Source organism: Callithrix jacchus, chromosome 21, assembly GCF_049354715.1.
Source record: "Callithrix jacchus isolate 240 chromosome 21, calJac240_pri, whole genome shotgun sequence".
NCBI lineage: Eukaryota > Metazoa > Chordata > Mammalia > Primates > Cebidae > Callithrix > Callithrix jacchus.
The window spans coordinates 48461558-48487405 of NC_133522.1; the positions used below are offsets into that span (position 1 = coordinate 48461558).

The 25848-nt window shown below is 52.9% G+C and overlaps 1 protein-coding gene and 1 long non-coding RNA gene across 5 annotated transcripts in view; both read left to right on the forward strand.

Moving 5' to 3' along the window:
- PDE9A (phosphodiesterase 9A) overlaps window positions 1–25848 on the forward strand; it is a 116993-nt gene that overhangs the window by 752 nt on the left and 90393 nt on the right. The window lies entirely within an intron of this gene.
- LOC144580698 (uncharacterized) lies at window positions 28–21333 on the forward strand. 3 transcript variants are annotated; one of them, XR_013530697.1, is made up of 3 exons: window positions 28–671; window positions 1035–1304; window positions 1383–7373. It is a non-coding gene; the product is annotated as an uncharacterized LOC144580698 (long non-coding RNA). The 3 variants fall into 3 exon arrangements; XR_013530696.1 differs by lacking the exon at window positions 28–671 and adding an exon at window positions 7380–21333 and having other exon boundaries at window positions 714–1304; window positions 1383–6248; XR_013530698.1 differs by lacking the exon at window positions 28–671 and having other exon boundaries at window positions 714–1304; window positions 1383–5674; window positions 6109–7373.

Sequence of the window (25848 nt, forward strand, 5' to 3'; positions counted from 1 at the left end):
GGCAGGTGCGGGGGGCAGGTGCGGGGGGCAGGTGCGGGGGGCAGGTGCGGGGGGCGCCGGCATAGAGGGGGCTGCTCCTCCCAGGTGGGTAGCTCCGACTCCAGAAGGCGGACTCCGGGCCGCTGCACCTCCCGGCCCCGCGGAGAGCCTGGGGGGCTGCGCGTCGGGCTCTGTCCTCCCGCGGGGAGACCGGAAGTCCCGCGAATGTCCGGGGTCCCCATCGGGCTTGAGTTACACGGGAGAGGGCTTCAGAACAGACCCCCTTTGTTCGTGGCCCACCTCTGACTGGCAGAGAGGGACAATGAGCGCGCCGGCTTGGAAGGGGCTCTCATTGGCTCCCCCTAAAGTCCTAGGGAAAAGCCATTGTCAGGAAATCCCTCAAACCTCAGCTGGACGGTTCAGGAAGCCCTGCAGCTACCTTTCCGCCCACGGAGGACCCCACTGAAGGAGGCCGGGGAGAGACACCCCAGCCAGGCACACAGCAGGTGCCGGCCAGGCTTGAGTCTCTCCTGTTCCCAGATGTGCACTTGGCCAACTTAATCAGCAGATTCAAGCCCACAAGCCACGCTTACCCTGTGCCCAGCTCCATCCCGGGAAATGGAAAGAACAGCCCTCCCCCACTGCTTTGTGAGATTCAGATAACCAGGAGGAGGAAGCCTCTTCAAGGACAGGTGGTCACCCCCTGATTTCATCAGTGCTGGGCAGTGGGCAGGGGCAAGCGCACGACTACACCCAGGTCCCCGACTGCAATTGCATGGGACTGTCACAGCCTCCCTTCTCCCCGAAGGAAGGAGTGACCCTCCCTTGAACATGTCACAGCTCCAGCATGTACACACACGCTCCAGTGCTTACACACCCACTCACACGCACACGGGCACACACACAAATGCATACACACCACACGCTCCAGTGCTCACACACCCACTCACACACGGGCCCTCAGGCACACACACAAATGCATACACACGTGCACATGAGCACACAGACATGCACACCACATATGCACATGCACACACACATTTTCTGCCCAACAGATGAGAATGTATCAAAGACCTGCCTTGAAAAAGCTCGTTTTAAAGTGAGTTGTCATTAGCGCAACAGCAGCTGGTCCTTCCTAAGAACTTCCCAGAGGTGTCCCACCGGCGACTCTCTCGAAAGAAAAGCGGGTGAAAAGTGGAGGAGAGTTTCAGGTGGCGCAGGAGGAGGATGCTGGGCGTGGCAGGCTGGGCTGTTATTGTGGCCAGGGTAGCTTTACGAAGTGGACACGCTGAGGTTGGGGTGACCTCCAGGAACGCAGCCTGCAGGTGGGCCCTGGGAAGACATGGCGTGTGGCACCTGTGCCTGGGGTTGACTGCCAGCTCCACCACTTCCTGTAACCACAGGCAAGCCCCTTGGCTCCCGGAACTGGCATCCTCGTCTGCAAAGAAGGGATAATAAAATCTGCTTTCTAGACTGGAATGAGAGGGAATGAGCAAATGTAAACACTGCCTGGAACACAGCGGAACACAATGTGCGTGATTCTCCCCTCAGTTCCTTCCACAAATGTCCTCTCCCGGTGCAGACAGGGAGGCACCAGACGGGTCTCCAAGCGCCCCATCTCCATGAGGTCTGTTGCTTACTCCTGAGCTGCCCCTGCCCTCTACCCCTTGCTGTGAACCCCCTCGGCAGCTCCTAGCTGGGCTGTGAGCCCCAGTTGAAGCCGAGTTGTTTGCCCAAGCATGTGCTGGGGCATGATAACTTCTGCTCGCCTCCCAGGCTGCACACCCAGCAGCGCTGTCGCTGGTGAGAGCACTTTCAGCGCTGCTGCCATCAGCCGCCATTCCCTCTCTTAAAGTACCAGGCACTGGTTAAATCCTGCAGTTTCCAGCATGAACCTGTCTCCCTGCTACCCGCCTCATCTCTCCATCAAATGTCTTGGAAACAAACCCGTATTGCTACCTAGGAGGGGCCCTGAGGGCCGCTGGGTGCGGGAGAGGAGGATGTGTTGCTTCTGTCACTTTCCCCCGCATCATCCGGCCATGAGGCCTGGACACAGGTACGTTGGCTCCTTCCTTATCTCTGCTCTTTGTCCCTCTGGTTCCTAACCCCCTGGCCATCTCACTTTGCCCCTGAGGCTGCAGAGATGGGGAGGAAGGAGGGAACATTCAAAACGGGATTCTGCCAAGTTCTCTGCTCTGGCAAAGCTCCCAGTTGATGATCTGAAGTTGTCTGAGGGAGGCCCCGGGCGGCAAGTGCTGGCATCTCCTGGCTGGGCCTTACCTGTGCAGGTGACCCTGCAGACATCCAGGTGATTCAGAGGAACCGCTGCAGCCACTTGGCAGCCAGGTCAATGCTGTTTTTTAGATGACAAAACTGCAGACACACACAGGTGTCAAATCACCGGCCCACAGTTACACAGTGGGGGACGGTAGCAGAAACTTGGGGGACTCTGTCTTCCCTCCTCGCTCGGGGGTTCTCCTTCAGAGGTCGTGCAGAGGAAGCTGGGGTTCGAAGTGAGTCGGAGGCTGCCCCTGAGCCCCACACGACAGCAGGACTCCAAGGTGGCTGAAAGCTTGTGCCCCAGGGTCCAAATGAGGTCCTGTTTTCAGGGCTCACTCATCTCGAGAACCTTGGGTCAGTTACCTCACTCTGTACCCCTGTGTTGCTGTGCTGAGAGTTAAAGGGGAGAGGCCGATTGCCTGGGCAGTGAGCCACCCGTGTTCACTGTGCGTCTACTGTGTGCTGAGCGCTGGGGTCCAGAGTGAATGGGAATGGGAGGGAAACCACAAATGATAAACAGCAGCAGATGCGGCAGGCTGGGTGGGCCACCCCCGTGTGGGGCCTGATGCACAGGTTTTCTTTCCTGATGATCGGCTTTGTGGGGAAGAAGGAGCCGTTTGTGCAGAGAACTGTGGCCGTGAGAGTGGCCTAGTGAAAAGCTGCTGAAGGGCTGGGGACAGCAGTCCTGCACGGGCCTGTCCCCATCGCCTGCTCCTCAGCTTGCCAGGGTGCACAGATCAGGACTTGGCACGTCCCCAGCACCAGGTGAAGCCCTCCTCTTGCTCCCCACCCTGTGTCCAGACCCTGGGTGGCCTGTTGAAGAAGGAGGCAGGTGGGAGCCCATGTCCCCAAACCTAGAGTGCTTCGGAAAGGACCTAGAGGCCTTGCTTCAGAAAGACTGTCCTCTAGAAACTGGAGCTCCTCATCTTTACCCAGAGGGCTTGTTTGTTCCTTTCCTCAGCTTCCACAGCCTGGGGGTCCCCTGGCTGCAGGATCTGCTCCTTTCTTCTGCCTGTAGAGGAAGGGCTTGCTCAGCTGAGCCACACAAGGGCTGACAGGGGTGATGCATTCAGCAGGGGGCTGGAGGGTCCCACCGAGTGGCACATCCAGGCTTGCGCTTGCCAGTCTTCCGAGTGGGGCAAGAGAGAGGCCAGTGGCACCCCTGGGCGTGGCTGTGGGCTTGGCTGTGGTGAGGAGCCACATCTGGGCGAGATGAACGCCCCGGGGCCTGTGGGTGCCACTGCCCTGGCCTGGCGGACCCCTCAGGACACTTGCACTCTGTGCAGCCTCCCTGGCACCTCTGAGCGGCGTTCTTCTCCCGGCCTTGCTCTGCTGCGGGAACCCAGGTCTGAATGCTCGGCAGCAGCTTGAGTTTTCGGGCTGTTTTTCCTGTAAACCTGGGAGGTGAATGCACAGAGCACAAAGGGAGGAGCAGCGCTAGAAACCGTGAAGTTGGCTCCCAGTTCTTAATAGTTTCCTACCCACCAGGGCTCCACCCGACCTGCGCCTGCCCCTACCCCACCTCTGCCTGCCCCTACCCCACCTGCACCTGCCCCTACCCCACCCACACCTGCCCCTTCACCTGCTGGAGCCCAGGGCTGCATGCCCTCGGCAGCTGGTGGGGCCTGGTGGGGTCTGCCCGGGCCTTCTCACGATGCTTCCACCCAGCCTCATCCTGGCACCCGAGGCCAGCAGCCTCCGCGGGCCCCAGAGCTGTTCCTCTTTGGCACAGGACCCCGCTGTGCTTGGGGTCCAGGCCTCTGCACCCTGCCGAGGTGGTCTCTGGTCCTGGCACAAAGGAATCTCCCTCCCTGCTGCCTGCTTCTGCTGACCTGTCCTGTTCAGGCCCCGCCATCCCCCGGGCCTTCATGCCCCTCTGCCTTCATTTCTTGCTTACGGAAGCCGTGAGTTAGTGTCTCCTCTGGCTCCTCAGGGGAGAGGAGAGTGGGCCTGCCCCAGCCTTGTCGGCACGGTGGGGTCAGCACGGTGGGGTCTTAAGCCCCATCTGGCTCCTGCATGCCTTTCCCCTCTCCTGCCCCGGTGTGGTCAAATGCAAACCTCGTTTATTTAGAAGGCATGGCCTGCTCAGCCGACGCGCCGCAGCGCCCTCTCCTCCGGCTGCAGGCATCTCTGCCCCCACTTGCAGGGCTGCGTACCCCGGCTGCACTGACCCCTCCCCAGCTTTCCCAGCGCCAGCACCACTGCCAACACCCTCCTTTCCATGTGGATGCTGGCTCTCCTCCACCGTCCTCTCCACGGCCAGCCTGTCATCTGTCTGCCTGTGACATCTTTGTAACTTTTGATGTTTACATTGGTATAAAATGGTACTGTAAGTTCACTGAACCGAGAAAAGCTGGAGGAAGGGGTCACTCACACCCTTTTGAGGTTTCCAGTGTATGAATGGAGGGGGTGGCAGCAGTGGTGGGGGACAGGGAGCAATGAAAGTTGCTGGCCTTATCGCTGTCCTGACCCCAGGCTGGGGACGACACCTGTCTCCACCTGAATTGAAGCCAGGCTGCGAAAAGCAGTAAGAACCCTCGGCTTTGGGTTCCTTCTTCAGTCAACCATCAGCCGTGAGTGTCTGACCATGAGGGCACGGGAAACCGGGTTCTTCCAAGTTTTAGCCCAGGGACGCTGAGAGGTCAGGGAGCTGCGGCCTCCCCACTCCTCACCATTGGCGTGGTCTGAATTCCCCTTTCGCCTGACATTTCCAATGTCCAGAGGTCCAGGAGGGGACAGCTAGAGGCCAGAAGCGCGCCTGACACCATTGGGAATGACCGTGAGTGACCTGGAAACCTCTCAGACTGAATCAATGCTGCCAACCTGGGAATCTGGGAGCGCTGGTCCAGTGAGTGGTGGGGACATGGTGCAGGGACCGACAGCCTCGCCTCACCCGCCTCCAGCCAGCTGGGAGGCCTGGGCAAAGTCACTTTCTCCCCGAGGCAGTGTGAGCCCACTGTGCAGGCCACGCTGAGCAATGGGGTGACGTGTCCAGGTCTGGGCATGTGGGGAGGCTGGGGAATGCCACCCTGGCCCTCAGGCCTGGGCGCTACACAGCCTCCCGACGCTTCTGTCACCCTGGACCCATCCACCTGGAAGACTCTGGAAGCAGCAGTGACAGCACCTTCCTGTCACTTGTCACTCCCCTGAGTCCATGTGACCAGGAACCACAGGCAACCATGAAGAGGGAGCCAGAGCCACAGGCCCCAGGAGCCTGGGTCCCACAGCCCACACCCAGAGCCACAGGCCCCAGGAACCCGGATCCCACAGCCTGCACCCAGAGCCACCGGCCCCAGGAGCCCGGGTCCCACAGCCCGCACCTTCATCTTTAAGCCAGCCTTTCTGGAGCTCAGTGTGGGTGGAGGGGCTGTCTGGCCTCAGAAATGGGCAGAAGACAGCTCTCGTTGTCAAGGAGGTAAATTCAGCGCAGAGGAAGGGCACGCTGTCCCCGTCAGATGCCTCAGATGAACTGACATGCAAATGAGAGATGAAACGGGGACGCGCTATGCTGCCGATCTCAGTGCAGCCGCAACCGGGACACCTCGGGCACAGGCTGGGCAGGGAGGAGGCAGGAATGGGCCCCAGGCAGCCAGTACTTCCTGAGAATCTGGGTCCTGCAGCCCAGTCCTGGGCTTGCTTCCCAGGGGATGGTGGGCAGCCCTGAACCCTCTCCCACCCAATCAGCTGCTCCCCTGGGTGCACGTGACCCAGCAAGCCTCAATCCTGGGAAATTTCTGAAGGTCCTGGGCAAGAAGAGCCCAGAGAGCCCCCCAGAGACCAGACAGCACAAACTGCCAGCTGGGCCTGCCCCAGACAAAGCGTGCCTGTCCTCCTTGGCTTTCTCCCCAGGCACACCCACTCTGAGCACAGGCTTTCTCCAGCCTCCCAGGGCCCGCAGGGATGGCTCGAAGAGAAGGCGGTCTGCAAGTTAGTGCCTGGCTTGCAGTGGTTGAGACTGAGGCCGCCATTGGGTGTCTGCATTTCCAGGGGTACAAATCTTTTTGAGAAGGAAGTGTTCTAAGAAAGTGCACAGATTGGGGAGGAAAGGCCACGTTCTGGGTGGAGTGTCCACTGCTCTGGTGACACTGTACCAAAACACAGAAATCACCGCTAAGGAATTAGCCAGGAACCAAATGCCACCTGTTCCCCAAACACTCTTGGATTTTTTTTAAAAAAAAGATTAAATGGTTAAAAAAAAAAATTAAGTACACATCCAAGAGTCCACCTGCAGAAGTCGGAGGAGCACATGCCTCTATTCCTGGTACCTCAGGCACAGTCATGCTGTGGGCACCAGAGGTGCCCGGTGCACTCAGCCACCCAGGGTGGGGGAGCTCCCAACATTTTCAAGCTCAAAAAGAAGTATTTTCTTTTTTTTTTTTTTGTGACGGAGTTTCGCTCTTGTTACCCAGGCTGGAGTGCAATGGGATGTTCTCGGCTCACCGCAACCTCCACCTCCTGGGTTCAGGCAATTCTCCTGCCTCAGCCTCCTGAGTAGCTGGGATTACAGGCACGCGCCACCATGCCCAGCTAATTTTTTGTATTTTTAGTAGAGATGGGGTTTCACCGTGTTGACCAGGATGGCCTTGGTCTCTTGACCTCGTGATCCACCCGCCTCGGCCTCCCTAAGTGCTGGGACTACAGGCGTGAGCCACCGCGCCCGGCCAGAAGTATTTTCACTTGAGGATGCAACTCATAGGTTTCAACGCCATCCCTGACTGCGTCTCCCCCTCGCCCTGACCACATCTCCCCAAATCCCAAAGCTGGTCACACAACGGGAGAATGGCCCTGAATAGAAACTCCCAGTACCCCTGAAAACTCAGTCTAGAAACAACTAAAAGAGGAGCCAGAATGTTTTATTCCGTTTGCTCTATATTCTCTGCCGATTTTTTTTCCATTTTAAATTGTGGTGAAATACATCTAGCATGAAATTGACCACTTTAACCATTTCTAAGTGCAGAGTTCGGGGGGTTAAGTCCTTCCACCCGACTGTGCAGCCGTCACCACCGTCCGCCTCCGGAACTTTCCGTTCTCCCAAACTGAAAGTCTGTCCCCAGTAAATGCTTCCTCCCCGTCCCCTTCCCCCAGCCACCGCCCACTGTTCATTCCACTTTCTGTCTCAGTGAGCTGACGACTGCAGGGACCTCACAGAAGTAGAATCAGGATGGGCCGTCTGTGCCTGGCTTCGTTCACTCACATCCTGTTCTCAGGTGCATCCACGCTGTAGCACGCGCCAGAATTTCCTGCCTTTTTAAGCCTGAACGATACTCCACTGTGTGGATGGAGCACGTTTTAGGAATCGATGAAACTGCCTGATGTTTTTAAAGCCTCAGTCATTGCCATTGTTAGTTCCTGCGTTTGCAAAGGGCCGGCCTGTTGCGATGGGCTTATTGTTGCGTCTTCTGAAAAACTTTGTGAGTTCATGGAGCCCTCCCCACGTCCTGAGTCCTGGCTATGCTGCTCTGTGAAGCCGTGTGCAGCTGTGATGTGTCGCCGCGGAGGGCACGGCTGCCCAGGGAAGACGGACACGCCGGGTTCTGCTCCGCGGAGCTCAGCGACCAGCCCTGCTGTGGAGCGCAGACGAGCCAACTTGTCACTTGACTGCCCTCGAACCTAGCCGCTGTGTGGCCTCCCCAGGGAAGTCACTCACCCTCTCTGTGCCTCAGCAGCTCTGTCTATGAAATGGGAGGAAGCTTTCGGAAGATTAAGTGCGCTAATACGTGTCAAATGCTAGAACCCGCTGGCACGTGGTAAATGCTATATAAATGCTGTCGCTTTTATTTGTTTATGGTCTATCCATGTCATAGATTTAACGCAGTCTAATCGCAGTGCCTGGTTGAGAGAGACCTGGGCCCCACACTCCCAGGTTGTCAAGTGGCCCCTGTGCCTCCCACCATCATCCCTAGCACAGGCACAGGACCAGGTTTGCAGGAAGGGCCAGCTCGTCGGGAACTCTGCTTCCCAGGGTAACTCCCAGCGCACCCTCCTCCTGTTTCCTCACCAAAGGAAGGGCAGTGTCTCCAATTTCCCCTCCAGCTGTTTCAGATGGATGGAGCTCTGTGGTTCACACACACATATACATGGACAAGCACATCACACACATGCACACACACCACACACATACACCACACACAAGCACAGTATGAAAATGACAGAGGAGTCAGCAGAGCCCCTGGTGGTTCCAGGAGTTGAGCAGGGGCAAGGCAGGCAGCCACACAGCTGGGAGGAAGGGCAGCAGGCACCCTTCACAGAGTCACAGTGAGTCCGCCTCCTGCACCTGCCCAAAGGGTGAAGCCCCTTATCTTGTTTCCTAATTTGATGAGGTTCGAAGTGGCTGAGCTTGGAGGGTATGGGCTGAGCCCACAGCAGGCAGGGCTGGTAGTGCCCCCGTCTTCCCGCCCTCTCCTGTCACACAGCTTGACTCTCGGGGACGGGGTGCCACTGTGATATGCTGTCACCTGCAGCAGCATGTCCTTGAGCCAGGCTGAGACTGCCACTGTGTGACCAGCCTGCCCCATTGTCCCTGGGCCCTGTGCCATACTGCACGTTGAGGCACCATAGAAGCATGCCAGGCTCCATCCTATTTCTTCCAGCTGATCTTCTGCCCAGCACCACGCCTCTTAGACCTTTCTCTACAGCCCAGGCCTCTCCAGCATTCAGGACTCTAGAGCCTCCCAGGTGCTGACGGCTGAGTTGATTAGCTACATGCCAGGCCACCCAGTATGCTCCAGGTCCTTGCTGGGATCTGGGGTTTCTGATTCCCCCTCAGTCCCTATGGTAAGTCCACCACATGTGCTCAGACAACGGATCAGGGAGCCCCCAGAGAACGGCCCCAGGGCAGAGTCAGGTCCAGATGCCAAAGGTGCTTCTCGAAGCATCTCCGGCTTGCACCTGCCTCTCCGTCTGGAGTGCCAGGCTTGGCTTCTGGAGGAGGAAGCTGGGGCTTTGGTGACTCCAGCCAACTGCTGTGAGCCCGAGGCATCAAATAAAAATAGTGAGTCCAAGAGGGAGTCTCTGTGTTCAGCTCAGTGGGCAATGGTGCCTCAGTTCGCAGCCTGACACAGGGCTGATGACATGGGGCACGCTGGTCACAAAGTGCTGGTCTCAGGCTGGCACGGGGACATGCCACCTGCAGGTGAGGGCACATCACAGTGGCACCTGCCCCTGACGGTGCCACTGCATTGAGGAGGAGCCCAGACCCAGGGAGGCACTTGGCAGCAGATGAGGCAGGAGGCCAGTGAGGGGTTCTGCCTGCCTTCTGGGCTGGCTTCTGCATGGACGCAGAGCAGGAAGGGTGTAAAGGTGACCCTGGCCATCAAAGCTGGCCTGGAGTCAACCTGGACCAGCATAAGACCCAGTGCCAGCACTCAGAGACATTTCCTTTCTGGCAGGAAAACCACACTTCATTTTCTAATGAAATTCCAAGGCAATCAAAAGGAAAGGAAAGAGGAGGGAAAGGAAGGGAGGGAGGGGATTCCATTCCCGTCCGAATGGAAGCCCCCCATCACCAGCTCCACTCACCATCTGTTCTCTGATGTGTCCTATTTGGGTACACAGAGCCACACCGGCCGTGCGAGAGCCTCAGGTTCCTCTCGACTCCCGCCTGCCTACACTGTCACCACGTCCTGCCATTGACCTCCATCCATCCCCTCCTGATCACTGCTGTGAGCTGAATTGTGTCTTCCAAAAAGATGGGTTCCTGTCCTAACCTCTGGTACCTGCCAACGTCCTGTTAATTGGAAATAGGGTCTTTGCAGACATAATCACATCAAGACGAGGTCGTGCTGCATTGGGGTAGGCCTCAAGCCCACATGCCTGCCGTCCTTCTAAGGAGAGGGAAATGCAGACACACATTTGTCCATGGAAATGAGAAGGGAAGACGTAGAGAAGAATCAGGCCTTGTGAAGACAGACTCAGACACCAGAGTGATGCGTGTACAAGCCAGGCACTGCAGGGTGGCCCTTAGAAGCTGGGAGAGGCAAGGTTCCTCCCTGGAGTCCTGAGAAGGAGCCGGCCCCGCCCAGGGGTGGCCCTTAGAAGCTGGTAGAGGCAAGGCTCCTCCCTGGAGTCCTGGGAAGTAGCTGGCCCCGCCCAGGGTGGCCCTTAGAAGCTGGGAGAGGCAAGGCTCCTCCCTGGAGTCCTGAGAAGGAGCCGGCCCCGCCCACATCCTGGGCTCAGGCTGCAGCCCTCCAGAGCCATGAGAGATAACCCTCTGTGGTTTCATGTCATCCAGTTTGTGGTCTGTGTTATGGCAGCCCCAAGACACTTGGAGAGTCACCTTGTCGACCCCCATTCTGGCCCTCTGAGGGACTGGCTGGCTCTTAGAAGACCCTTCAACCTGCCCTCTGTTCCTCCTCCTCCACCCAGCGACCCCTGGCTACACCCTGCCCAAGTGAGCTCATCAAAGCCCACAGGGACCCCCCCATCATGTCACCTGGGCTCCTATGGGCCAGCAGTGTCGGGACCTGGACATCTGGCTCCGGCCTCGTGGGGACCTGACCTGCTCTGCCCTGACAGCTCCCAGCCTTTCCTGTGCCCCCTGGCCCTTGCTGAATGTCCCCTCTCCTAGGAAGCCGGATGTGTCGCATGCAGGTGCCTCTCTACACTGTAATAACACCTCACCAGGCACCCTGGGATCAGCCCGGGATCAAGTCACTCACTTTCCATCCCCCCCTGCCCAGAGACTGGCCCGAAGTGGGACCCAGTAACAGCTGTCCAATAATGAGCAATGGATGCAAGCGGCTCCCCCGTGAGAGGGCACTGCGCGGCTGGGCCAGGGGTGAAGCTTGTCCTGCGTGTCTCCACCATCTGTCCCTCAAGCGCCTGATGCTGCCCTGGCACCTCTGCCCAGTGAGGCCCCGCGAGGTTTCCGAGAAACAGCGGGTTGGGGAGGCAGTGTGGACCGTGAGAAGGGAGTCTGGAGCACAGGAAACGCTGCCTTCCTGGGGTCCCGAAGAACAAGCGCCCCTTCCCCAATGGCCTCTGGGGTCTGACATCTAAAGAGTTTTTATCCAAGGGGAAAGCAGCCCTGGGCGAGGACGTGGCCGTCAGCACAGAGGGTGTGGCCACAGTACAGTGGTCGTCGGTACAGTGGGCGTGGTCATTGCAAATGGGCGTGGCTGCAGCGGGAAGGGCGTGGCCATCAGCTCCAGAAGGCCTTTCTTGCTGTCCTTGGACTTGGGTTCTTGTCCACGAGGATGTCAGCTGGAGCTGCCAGTGGCACCAAAGCACTTCTGATGTCTCCCCACAGCCTAAGGGTGAGGCTGCGGGGAAGGAGTGAGGGTAGCTGGCTGGCTTCTGATGAGCCCCTCTGACTCAGCAGCTGGGACCCAGCAGGAGCGCAGAGCAGGAACAGAAGGCGCAGAGACCCCGCCCGCAGCTCTGTGGTCTCCGCTTTGTAAGGGCTGCACTCTGCTGCGTGCATCGGCGTCACAGAGGACCACGGGCCTGCCGGTCTCCACAGCAGACACCAAGGCCCTCGTGGTCTGAAGGTCGAATTCCCAGGTCAGGCTGCAGCGGGGCCGGTTCCTGCGGTCTCTCCTGGCTGGCGCCTCCTCCCCGGTCCTCTCAGGGCCAGGCCTCCCCGTGTCTGTGTCCTCAGCTCTGCATTTTACAATGGCATCCCATTTCAAAGGCCCTATCTCCAAATAAGGCCATATTGTGAAGTGCTGGGGGTCTGGACTACAACATGAATTTTGAGGAGACACAGTTTCTTCCATAGCCCCCCCTTTGAGAAGCAGAAGTGACCGTCACCTTCTCCATCTTCTGGCCTTCGGAACCCTAATGTGGGAGAGCAGGAAGGGCCCAGAAGACATCGAGTCACCAAGGAGAGCACTGCAGCCCAAAAGGTTGAAAGGCAGCCCAAGGGCCCGCGCCTGGCAACGACTGACTCGCCTTCCCGGGCTCCAGGCTGTCCCCACTCCCCCACCTTCCTAGCATGTCAGGGCACCTGGTCCCATCTGCCCTCTCGCTTCCTGTAGTTTGCTTTGCTGGCGTAGCAGGTCATCCAAGCTCTCTGGGTGGAAGTTGGGGGAAGGGCACACAGAAAGGATTCCACTCCCGCCGGCCTCCCACTCTTTCCTGCCTCCCCCCCTGCTCTTCCCTGCCTCCCCCGCTGGGCTGTCCCTTCCCTATGGCTTCCTCTAAATCTTTTCACCCATGCCCAGTCGCACCATTCTCACATACTGCCTTGAAACTGGGCTGGACGGGGCTGCATGCTGAGAGAAAGTCCTCTCCCCGAGTGATCCTCCAGAGGGGCTGCCGCCCAGGGCCCCCAGCACCTCCTACCCACCCTCCCCATTCCTGCCATCCCCAGAGTCCGGGGAGCCTGGAGTCCAGGGAACGGTTGCATTGGCACCCACGCAGAGTCATGATACAGTAGACAGGCAGAGGCCCTGGGAGAAGTGAACATGAATTATCGAGACAAGGTGAGGCCCCGGAGAGCAGGTGGCCGGAAGGTCATGTTCACGCAGTGAAAGTTGCCTCTTGCTTAAACTGAGTCTCCAGGAGTCAAGCGGATTGTAACCGGCAAGAGGCCTTCGAAACGCCCCGGTGAGAGTCTGTGAGCGGAGCTCCATCTCAGCACATTTCTTCTTCTTCTGGTTCGTCGCTTTTTGCATTTTCAGTCCCCTGTGATCCATTATTTATAACAGCAGAGATTGGCCTCAGACACCAGCAGTGAGAAAAACAAAAGGGAAGCTCCCCAGAAAAACGCCAAGAGTGATGAACAGAGCAGCCGTGATAAATGGCTCTGTGCGGAGCCCGGCGTGGGGAAACGGGCCCTGAATCCCGACGTGCAGCGAGGCAGCTCTGAGTGGGAACTGGAGGGTGTTCAGAAGTAGGTGTAGCCGTGTCCTGCTGGTGAACCTCCTCCATCAGGAGAGGAGTTCCCCACCGATGCTCAGAGCTGCTCCGTCCACCCTCCCACCTCCCTCGACGGTCACAGCAACCCCCTCTGCAGCCCCTGGCCAGCTGCGGAGCCCTGGGTGTCACCCCTCACCAATGCCACCTTACCCTCCTAAGGTTCCCCCCAGTCACATACACATGCTGAGGCTCACCCGGCATCCAGGACTCCCATTGCTTACAAAAAGGATTCCAGCCCTCTTCAAACAGAGGCTGTAGCACATGGCCATAAATGCCGCCGCTTAAAACAACAGAAGCGGCTTCTCTCACAGTTCTGGAGGATGAAGTCCAAAACCTGAATCGCTGGGCTGAAATCCAGGTGTGGGCAGGGCCGAGCTCCCTCCCGAGGCTCCCGGGAGATTCCCTTCCTTGCGTCCTGCGGCTGCGGGGCGGCTGCGGGCAGCATCACAGCACCTTGATTTTTGTTCATTGTTGACACCCCTGCTTCCCCTGCCTGCGGGGCCTGAGATATCGCTCTGCCTCCCACTGAGTCTCACTACACACTGAATGGGATTCACTCACATCAAGTCAGGCAAATGTGCCCATCAAATCCTTCCACTTCACAGACGTTTATTGAAGGTTCCTGGATGCCTGGTGGAGAGAAGGGACATGTTTACGAGATGAATCTTAGGAGGCCATGGCATGCTTCAGAGCATTGGGTCAAAATGACAACCCACACCCCTCTTGGTGGCTCATCTGGGGCCCTGGAATCAGCAGACTGAGATTGGAACCAGCAATGGCGCCGCTGGTTGTATGTTCTTGGGCCTCAGTTTCCACATGAGTGGCATGGGGAAAGGATCTGCCCAGCAGACGTAAGTACTCGCCACGTCCCAGACAGCTAAGGCTCCTGGTCTTGTCTCCCTGCTGCTGCTCAACGCGGACTGAAGAGGTTCCGGAACCTGCCCATGGCTGTGGATAATGAGAGGCAGAGCTGGCACTGAGCGCAGGAGCCTGCACACAGCCCAGTGCGACCATGCCTGCCAGCCAGAGGTCAGCCCTGGCACCAGGTGAGCACGCCAGCATCACCCTCAAGGTGTGCTTGGATCCAACATAATGCGGGTACTTCAACAGATGCATGGCAATAAAAGACCTGTGTGTCATCCATTCACACACACATATACACATTCACATACACTCAGTACACTCATACATACACATATACACATTCACACACATACACTCACAGTACACTCATACATACACATATACACATTCACACATACACTCACAGTACACTCATACATACACATATACACATTCACACACACACTCACAGTACACTCATACATACACATATACACATTCACACACACACTCACAGTACACTCATACATACACATATACACATTCACACACATACACTCACAGTACACATACATACACATATACACATTCACACACATACACTCACAGTACACTCATACATACACATATACACATTCACACACATACACTCACAGTACACTCATACATACACATATACACATTCACACACATACACTCACAGTACACTCATACATACACATATACACATTCACACACATACACTCACAGTACACTCATACATACACATATACACATTCACACACATACACTCACAGTACACTCATACATACACATATACACATTCACACACATACACAGTACACTCATACATACACATATACACATTCACACACATACACTCACAGTACACTCATACATACACATATACACATTCACACACATACACTCACAGTACACTCATACATACACATATACACATTCACACACATACACTCACAGTACACTCATACATACACATATACACATTCACACATACACTCACAGTACACTCATACATACACATATACACATTCACACACATACACAGTACACTCATACATACACATATACACATTCACACACATACACTCACAGTACACTCATACACATATACACATTCACACACATACACTCACAGTACACTCATACATACACATATACACATTCACACACATACACTCACAGTACACTCATACATACACATATACACATTCACACACATACACTCACAGTACACTCATACATACACATATACACATTCACACACATACACTCACAGTACACTCATACATACACATATACACATTCACACACATACACTCACAGTACACTCATACATACACATATACACATTCACACACATACACTCACAGTACACTCATACATACACATATACACATTCACACACATACACAGTACACTCATACATACACATATACACATTCACACACATACACTCACAGTACACTCATACATACACATATACACATTCACACACATACACTCACAGTACACTCATACATACACATATACACATTCACACACATACACAGTACACTCATACATACACATATACACATTCACACACATACACTCACAGTACACTCATACATACACATATACACATTCACACACATACACTCACAGTACACTCATACATACACATATACACATTCACACACATACACAGTACACTCATACATACACATATACACATTCACACACATACACTCACAGTACACTCATACATACACATATACACATTCACACACATACACTCACAGTACACTCATACATACACATATACACATTCACACACATACACAGTACACTCATACATACACATATACACATTCACACATACACTCACAGTACACTCATACATACACATATACACATTCACACACACTCACAGTACACTCATACATACACATATACACATTCACACACACACAGTACACTCATACATACACATACACATTCACACACATACACTCACAGTACACTCATACATACACATATACACATTCACACACACTCAGTACACTCTTACATACACATATACACATTCACACACATACACTCACAGTACACTCATACATACACATATACACATTCACACACATACACTCACAGTACACTCATACATACACATATACACATTCACACACATACACAGTACACTCATACATACACATATACACATTCACACACATACACTCACAGTACACTCATACATACACATATACACATTCACACACATACACTCACAGTACACTCATACATACACATATACACATTCACACACATACACTCACAGTACACTCATACATACATATATACACATTCACACACATACACTCACAGTACACTCATACATACACATATACACATTCACACACATACACTCACAGTACACTCATATATACACATATACACATTCACACATACACTCACAGTACACTCATACATACACATATACACATTCACACACATACACTCACAGTACACTCATACATACACATATACACATTCACACACATACACAGTACACTCATACATACACATATACACATTCACACACATACACTCACAGTACACTCATACATACACATATACACATTCACACACATACACTCACAGTACACTCATACATACACATATACACATTCACACACATACACTCACAGTACACTCATACATACATATATACACATTCACACACATACACTCACAGTACACTCATACATACACATATACACATTCACACACATACACTCACAGTACACTCATATATACACATATACACATTCACACATACACTCACAGTACACTCATACATACACATATACACATTCACACACATACACTCACAGTACACTCATACATACACATATACACATTCACACACATACACTCACAGTACACTCATACATACACATATACACATTCACACACATACACAGTACACTCATACATACACATATACACATTCACACACATACACTCACAGTACACTCATACATACACATATACACATTCACACACACTCACAGTACACTCATACATACACATATACACATTCACACACACACTCACAGTACACTCATACATACACATACACATTCACACACATACACTCACAGTACACTCATACATACACATATACACATTCACACACACTCAGTACACTCTTACATACACATATACACATTCACACACATACACTCACAGTACACTCATACATACACATATACACATTCACACACATACACTCACAGTACACTCATACATACACATATACACATTCACACACATACACAGTACACTCATACATACACATATACACATTCACACACATACACTCACAGTACACTCATACATACACATATACACATTCACACACATACACTCACAGTACACTCATACATACACATATACACATTCACACATACACTCACAGTACACTCATATATACACATATACACATTCACACATACACTCAGTACACATACACATATACACATTCACACACATACACTCACAGTACACTCATACATATATATACAAATATACACATTCACACCACACACGTACATTTACGCATGCACTCACATGCACACATACACTCACATTCACACATACACATACTCATACACACATTCACTCACATTCACACACACATACTCATGCTCACATACACATACACACACTCATACAATCATACCACATACACACATGCACATTCACACACATACAGTTACATATTCACACACATACACATACACTCACATTCACACACACATACTCATACTCACATACACATACACGCACTTATACAATCATACCACACACACATGCACATTCACACACATACAGTTACATATTCACACACATACACATACACTCACATTCACACACACACATACTCATACTCACATACACATACACTCATACAATCATACCACATACACACATGCACATTCACACACATACAGTTACACATTCACACACATACACTCACATTCACACACACACATACATACACATACACGCACTCATACAATCATACCACATACACATGCACATTCACACACATGCTCACACACACAGTTACACATTCACACACATACACACGGATACATTTGTTTTCAGGTCAGGATCCTAGCATGGCCCGCAGGCTGCATCTGCTTAGTGTCTCCTGAGATCTCTTCCTACGTATACTTCCCATCCCTTTTCTTGCCACTTATTTCTTGAGCACATGTTATCTTTGATCCTTAAACCACGACCTAGAGATCCGGATGCATGACAGGCCAAGAGACGATGCGAGGCTGTCCCGCATTTTCTCTCTATGTACTAATCACACTGTTGTTATCTTCACCAGTGAGGCGGCGTTGAGCTCTAGAGAACGGCATGGAGCCGCGTGCAGATGGGCTGACTCTAGGGTAACTCCGGTGCTGGGGAGGTTGGGCCCAGTCCAAGCAGGAGGGAGGCGTGGGGACAGGTGCCGAAGCTCTGGGTGTGCGGCGGAGGCTTCACGGCGCTCCCCTCCTGCTCTGTACACCGAGCATTTCCATTACAGAGAGGTGTTTGTTGTTGCTGTTGTTTTAAATAGCATCTTAAATGCCTCCGGCACATGGGACTCCGTGGTCATTTCTGTCATTGTTGTATATTCTTTTTCAAATACAATGGCCTGAAAAATGTCTCCTAAATTGGAAACGGAAGTGAGGCTGAATACAGATTTTATTTTAGCCAATAGAAAAGCAGTGATTGCCTGGCGGTGAACTGTAACCCATTGTGAGCGTGACATTATTGTTACGTATTCCAAAAGCAAGAGACCAAACAAAATGCACAAGGTGTCCTAATGTGTGTGATTTGTAATTAGACGTAAATTGCAGATGAATTGCAGATACACACAGACGGGTGGATGGATAGACTGTGACTGATTGATTGGTTGATTGATAGATGATTCACAAATCACTCCCAATGTTTCTTCAGTGAATGCGCATTTATTTATTGGACAAAAGAAAAGACAATAGAATGTGGAATTTGGGACTTGGCCTCTTTTAGCTTGTTTTTTAAAAATATTAAATGCTCATAATTATCAAGCGCTGAAAAGGGCAATAGAAAATTCACTTTTTAACTCGCTCAAGGATAGAAGTTTGCATGTCTGCCAGTGGTTTGGGTTTGGCTGGTCCTGCGGGCGGGTTCGGTCTGTCCTCTCCCCCTCCAGAGAGGTCCCCAAGCCCAGCTGAGATGTGTTGCTTTGCATCGTGTTCCAAAAGCCTAGCAAAATCTTTTGGAAGCCGATAGAAAAGCTTCATAGCTTATAAAAGCTATAAAAATGATTCACAGTCTAGGATAGAGAAAAGGAATTGGAATTGGTTTATTTTCCTTTGGGGGAGCCTAAATCAATGTTTATTCTGAGTATTCACTCAGAAATATCAGTAACTTAAGAATGAGACAAACAGAAGGCACACATCCCGTTACGGCCACGAGCCCACCCCTGCCCTGGTTCATACCGCGGCCGGAAGTCTGACAGGTGCCGCACGAGCTCCTGGAGCTGTGGGCCTGCAGCCGGGCCAGGCCAGGTTCTTCTGTCTTGTCTGTCCTCATCTCTGAGAATGAAGATGACACAGCACTCAGGAGGTCCTTCTGAGGTCCCAGAGTCACTGGGCTTGTGGGGCACTTGGCTGTGCTTCCAGCCCGAGCGTGTCTCAGTCCCCGTCGGTGGTGGTTATGGCATGGGAATCATTAGCCACATAACATAAAACCACGGAACACAGGATTTGCCCACACAGGAGCAAGCCTGGGCATCAGCACCCCTGAACGCATGCCTAAGGGCAGGTCCAGCTCAGTGCCGGGGTGTGGAGGAACCCACCCGGGGCCTGCCTGCAAAGACGTCCCCTCCCCAAGATGCCCTGCCGTGTTTAGAGAAAGAGAAAACAGGCGTGAACCACAGGCATGAGGTCAAATGGATCGTTTAACCTGCCGAGTGTGGGTTTTTGTTTGCCCGTCGCGGTTGATCTCATTAACACACGTGCATTTGTATTGATGTGGCCTCTGGCTTCCGTCGCACTTGGATACAGCTGGATGTGGTTGCTGATCAATGCAGGGCTCAGTAGGTCAGTTAGAGCAATCAGAGCCTGCTGTACGGTGGCCTCCCCAAGTTAAGACAGGCTTTTGTCCCATACTCTGTTGAAACACCCAGAAATGCTGACATGTTGAAGTGAAGGCCATCTGCCTCGGTGCCACTTGCTTGCAAAATGGCTTTTGAAGGGAAAAGGACGAGGAGGAGGATCCGTGAGTTTGAGTGTCCCCTCCTGTAATCACGGCTGCCACTCAACTGAGTACGTGATGTGTAGCAGGCCCTCTAGCTGCATGACAAATCCTCCTAGCAGTCCCGTGGGCGAAGGTAGGATTTGTCTCGCTTTGCAGCAAAGAATCAGAGCCTCAAAAAGTTAAGAAATCTTCCCCGGGTCAAGCTGGTAGGAGGAGGGGCTGGAACTGAACTCACATCTCCGCCTCTTCTCTTTCCACTCCTCTGCCTTCCCCTTGCACTTAGAGCAGTGTACAACATCAACAACTGGCCAGGGCGATCCTGGAGATAAGAGACAGCCGACAGGCACTGGCCCAGCCAACCTCACGCCTGCCCAGGTGGAACAGAGCCACATAGGAGCATTGGGTCGCAGAGGCCATTCCACTGACTGACTGTTCTCACCTCCAGCCCCACAGCCTCCTCCGCCCTGGCAGTTGAGGAGTCTCGTGCGGCCCTTTGCACAGTTTGAGCAACTGAACCCTGTTCCTCACAAAATCGTAAAGTCATCCTAACACATAAAGCAACATGAACAGCAGTTTCCATTATTTTATGAAGTTGCATTCGTGGCACCAAGGACAGAATGAATGGGAACCAGGAGGGTTCTTGTGTGAGTTCCACGTTTGGAACCAGGGGTCTGAGGCGACAGCTCTGGGCTCACATGAGTCTCTGCATCACCTTGTTTCAGTTTGTCCCGGTGGCCCCCAAATCCAGAATCGCCCCCCTCACTGCGCGAGGAGGGTCCTGCCTGCGCTGCTCTGCTGGGGGGGGGCCAGCCTGGGCGCCTAGACAATGCTGCCTGTGACTCGCTGGCCTGTGGGGCATCTGTAGGACACTCAGGTCTCATGACAGCGGTCACCCACAGCCTCACGGACACTGAGTGGACCTGACCCCAGGGAGAATGCGTCATCCTTGATTGTGTCGATACTTAGGTTATTACACAATGATTGTGTTGCTTGGCAATGAGTGTCTAAAAGAGTTAGAGCAGATGTACTTAAATGAAGAAATGAAATCCGAATCCATGCCGACAGATTCCCCTCCCTAACCTTGCCCCAAGGAAACGCAGTCCATCAGCAGCAAGTCCTGGCCAGTCCCCTGCTGGTGTGGTCTCAGTGGTCAGAGCGGAGTCCCCTGGGGCCCCCAGACATCCCACCCTTCCTCGTCACTGAAATCTCCACTTCCACAGTGTGGGAGGCACATGGAGCTGAGGGCCAGTGGGACGTGCTGGAGTTTTAGGCTTTTTTTTTTTTTTGAGACGGGGTCTCCATCAGTGGCCCAGGCTGGGGTACCATAGCGTGAGAAATTCTTTAACACTCTGCAAGTGCTGGCCCTTGGGGAGTGAGGCCTGGCTGCACGGCTTCTGCTCAGGACTCTGTGACTCTCAGGATGGAAACCCAGGCTGGGGGCTGCTCCTCTCCTCCCTCCTTCGGGCCCCTGGCCTTTGCAAGATGGCCCCGCCTACGCCCGTATGGCCAGTGCAGAGCCGTGGAAGCCTCTCCCTTTCTCTTCCCAAGAGGGGCCCGGCCTTGTCCTTGGCTCTGGATTCTGTGCATCCTCCCCCAGGCCCTCTCTGCGGCTTCCCCCTCTCCTGCACCAGGCCCTCTCCTACCCCCAGCCACGCGCTCTTCAGATTCCCATTTCTGTCCTCTGGTTAACTGGCGTTTAATTTTCTCAGCTGCTTGGCTCCATGCCAAAGAGTGTTCTTCCAAATAAAAATGGTAAAGACCTTTTTTCTCCCATGAGGATTTTATGTAAATGCAGTACAGCATGCTCGTGGGCTGGTTCTGTTATCAATTTCTAAGCTCGGCTTCCAGAGCTGGATACCTTTTTTATTGGTTATAAAAACCCTACATATTCATTGCAGAAATTATGAAAAATGCAGAACAGGATCAGGGAGAAAATAATTCATCCCCCACTACCCAGAGGAAAGTGCTGCAGTCACTGGTGTTGTCATGCAAGTGTGCACTTAGGAGTGTGTGCGCGTGTGTGTACGTGTGTGTGTGCGCGCGTACGTGTGTGTACGTGTGTGTGTGCGTGTGTACGTGTGTGCGTACATGCGTGTGCGTGCGCGTGCGTGCGTACATGCGTGTGTGTGTGCGCACGTGCACGCACGTGCATATGTGGCTTTCTTTTTTTCTGAGACGGAGTTTCGCTCTTGTTACCCAGGCTGGAGTGCAATGGCGCAATCTCGGCTCACCGCAACCTCCGCCTCCTGGGTTCAGGCAATTCTCCTGCCTCAGCCTCCTGAGTAGCTGGGATTACAGGCACGCGCCACCGTGCCCAGCTAATTTTTTGTATTTTTAGTAGAGACGGGGTTTCACCATGTTGACCAGGATGGTCTCAATCTCTTGACTTCGTGATCCACCTGCCTCGGCCTCCCAAAGCGCTGGGATTACAGGTTTGAGCCAGCACCCCCGGCCCATGTGGCTTTCTTTTGCACAATTTTGTATCCTGATTATTTTCGCTCAGCATTCCATCAGCAGCACTTTCCGACATAGCATTAAATTCTCTTCACAAACATGATTTGAATGGCTCCATGAAGTTGCCTCGTGGAGGCTGACTGAAATGTAATCACTTCATTGTTTATGAGATATTCAGCTTAATTCCATTTCTCTGCAGTGGGTAACCCAGGAGGAACGTGCTCAGAGGCCTTGCTCACAGCACGGCAGCGCAGGGCACTAGTTTGGGTATAAATCCGGGCGTGCTGTGGAGATTAGACGAGATGGTTCGTGGAATGTACCCGAATGGTGCCTGGCACTTAATAAATGCTTTTGTTGTTATTTTATCTTCATTATTTCCCTAAGAGCCATTCCTGGAAACGTGACTCTGGGTCAGAGCACAGTACTGCCAACCTGCTTTCCGGCAGTGCCGAGCAGATCCATGTGCCCGAAGGGCACCAGCCTCACTGCCTCTGCCTCGGTGCTGCCGCTTCATCTCAGATATTCTCTTGAAGATAAGAGGAGAGTCCCTTGCAGCTGTTGGAAAGACAGCAGAGAGATCCGTGTACCCTCCATCCAGTCTCCTCCACTGGGAATGTCTTGCAAAATTATGGCACAGCCTTACGTGGGCGTTGACGGTGAGACAAGCCCCAATCTGATCCAGATTTCCCAGCCCTGCTTGCTGATGTAGGTTAGATATTTGTCCCCGCCAAATCTCATGCTAAATTGGTATCCCCGGAGTCGGAGTGGGGCCTGCTGGGACGTGACTGGATCGTGGGGGTGGGTTTCTCACATGGTTTAGCGCCACCCCCTTGGTGCCAGCCTTGAGAGAGTGAGTGAATTCTCGAAAGATCTGGTTGTTTAGGTGTGAGGGTGGAAGGCATCTCCTCTCTCTCTCTCTTTCTCCCTAGTGTGGGTGTGCATGCCTGCTCCTCATCCCGTGAGTAAAAGCTCCCTGAGGCCTCCCCAGAAGGAAGTGATGTCAGTGTCATGCTTGTACAGCCTGCAGAACTGAGCCAATTGGAAATCGGCTTTATAATTTACCCCATCTCAGATATTTCTTTTATGGCAATGCAAGAACAGCCTAATGCACTTGCGTCCCCTTGAGCATGGGTACCGAGTTCTACAGTGTTCCTGCCTGTGTAGGCTCTCTCATCCGCAGCCACAGTCACAATCTAGAATAGTCCATCACCACAGGCTCCCTCGCTCACCACATCCCCAGTCTACACCTATTTCCAGCGCCCCACCCTGACTCTGTTTCCAACACCCTGTCCCGGTGAAGAGGAATCTGTTCCCTAGCTCTTCAATTCTTCTGCCATTTCAAGAATATTAGATAAATGGGATTGCACGGCATATAACCTCTTGACATTGGCTTTTTTAAACTGGCATCATTACCTTGAGTTCCGTCCAAGTAGTCGTGTGCACCTTTCCCCTGCTGAGCAGCGTGGCGTGTTGTGGGTGGGCCACAGTTTCACACGCAGCCATTGCCGGCCACCCGGCTGCTGTCTAGTTTGGAGCTGTGCCTCACCTTCCCGTGACTGTCAATACGATGATCCCTGGTTACTGGCCCTCCCAAGCGGGACTGCTTGTAGAAATCAGTACTCCTTATTTTGGTTGGGTAGGAGGTGTCTGATGTCAATCTGACATTTATAATAAACACCGTCATCAAGTTACAAGAGTAAATCAAAATATGGGGCAGGGTGGAGTGTAAGATGCTCGAGAGGCTGAGATCAGTAGCTGTGTGAATACGGCAGGGCGGGCACCAGCCGTGAGCCGGGGCATCTAGCCTCTTTAAGCTGCTGCCCTTGGAGAGGAGCAGAGCCCACTCCCCCGTCCTCGGGAAAGGTAGGGTGATGGAAAGAGGGGCTACCCTTCTGTAGGAGCTCTGCGTCGTGCTGGGTACATGCCTGGGCTCTCATCTTCAGCCTTAGCCACTTAAAGCTACTTGGGGGAAAGACTGTGGAATAATCATAATGAAGAAATTTCACTCCAGATTTTTACTCCAAGTTCAAAGACGCTCTGTAAAAACTGTTGCTAAGGCAATTGAATAAAGAATTTCACAGTCGTAAGCGATAGCAGAAGACAATGAACATAATTGCATGTTTTACAACAGCCAACCTCAAAGCCAGACTTACCTGACACAGACATGTTTGTAATGATTTTGAAAGGTGACACAGACATCTTCAGGGATCTGGAGAGGAAACTAACCCCATCCTGGTTTACCGGCTTTGTGGGGTCGTCTTTCTGGTGAAAAAAACTGCAGCCAGCCTCACAGGGCGGGTGCTCTGTTACGGGGGCCCCTCCCACCGTCCCCACCACCTGGCCCCTGAGTGTCTCACATCAACACTGTTCTTTTGTGATGGGGCTGGTTTTCTTTCCCCAACCTATTGTGCTCAGCTCAAACCCTTGTGACCATCCAGTTTTGTTTGTTTGTTTTTTTTTTTGAGACAGAGTCTCACTTTGTTGCCAGGCGCCAGGCTGGAGTGCAGTGGCACAATCTCAGCTCACTGCAGCCTCTGCCTCCTGGGTTCAAGCAATTCTCCTGCCTCAGCCTCCTAAGGAGCTGGGACTATAGGCACATGCTACTATGCCTGGCTAATTTTTGTATTTTTAGTAGAGATGGGATTTCGCCACACTGGCCAGGCTGGTCTCGAACTCTTAACCTTGGGTGACCCACCCGCCTCAGTCTCCCTAAGTGCTAGGAGTACAGGCGTGAGCCACTGAACCCTGTCCGGTTATCTTGTTTGTCCAGGAATTGGAGAATTTCTACATAGCACCACACATGTCTGTGCAAGAAACCCAGTGTCCAGGGTCGCTGGCTTTGTGCCAATCCAAACTAGAGTCTGACAAACCCAGCAAGAAATGTTCACGGCAGCTGCAAGGAAGCGTCTCAAATAGAAAGAGAAAGATGAACCACGGTCGGCTCTTCCCTTCCAGTGTGGAATCGATGGAAGCAGGCTCAGCACAGAGCCCTGGGGGCGTGAGGGGCTCGGCGGGGCACTGCCGGCTGCAGGTCTCTGCTCTGTTATTACCAGCGCTTCTGCCCGGCTCCTAATTGCTCTGGAGAGGGAATAATTTTCTCAGCTGTCATTGCTGGCCACATTTGGACTG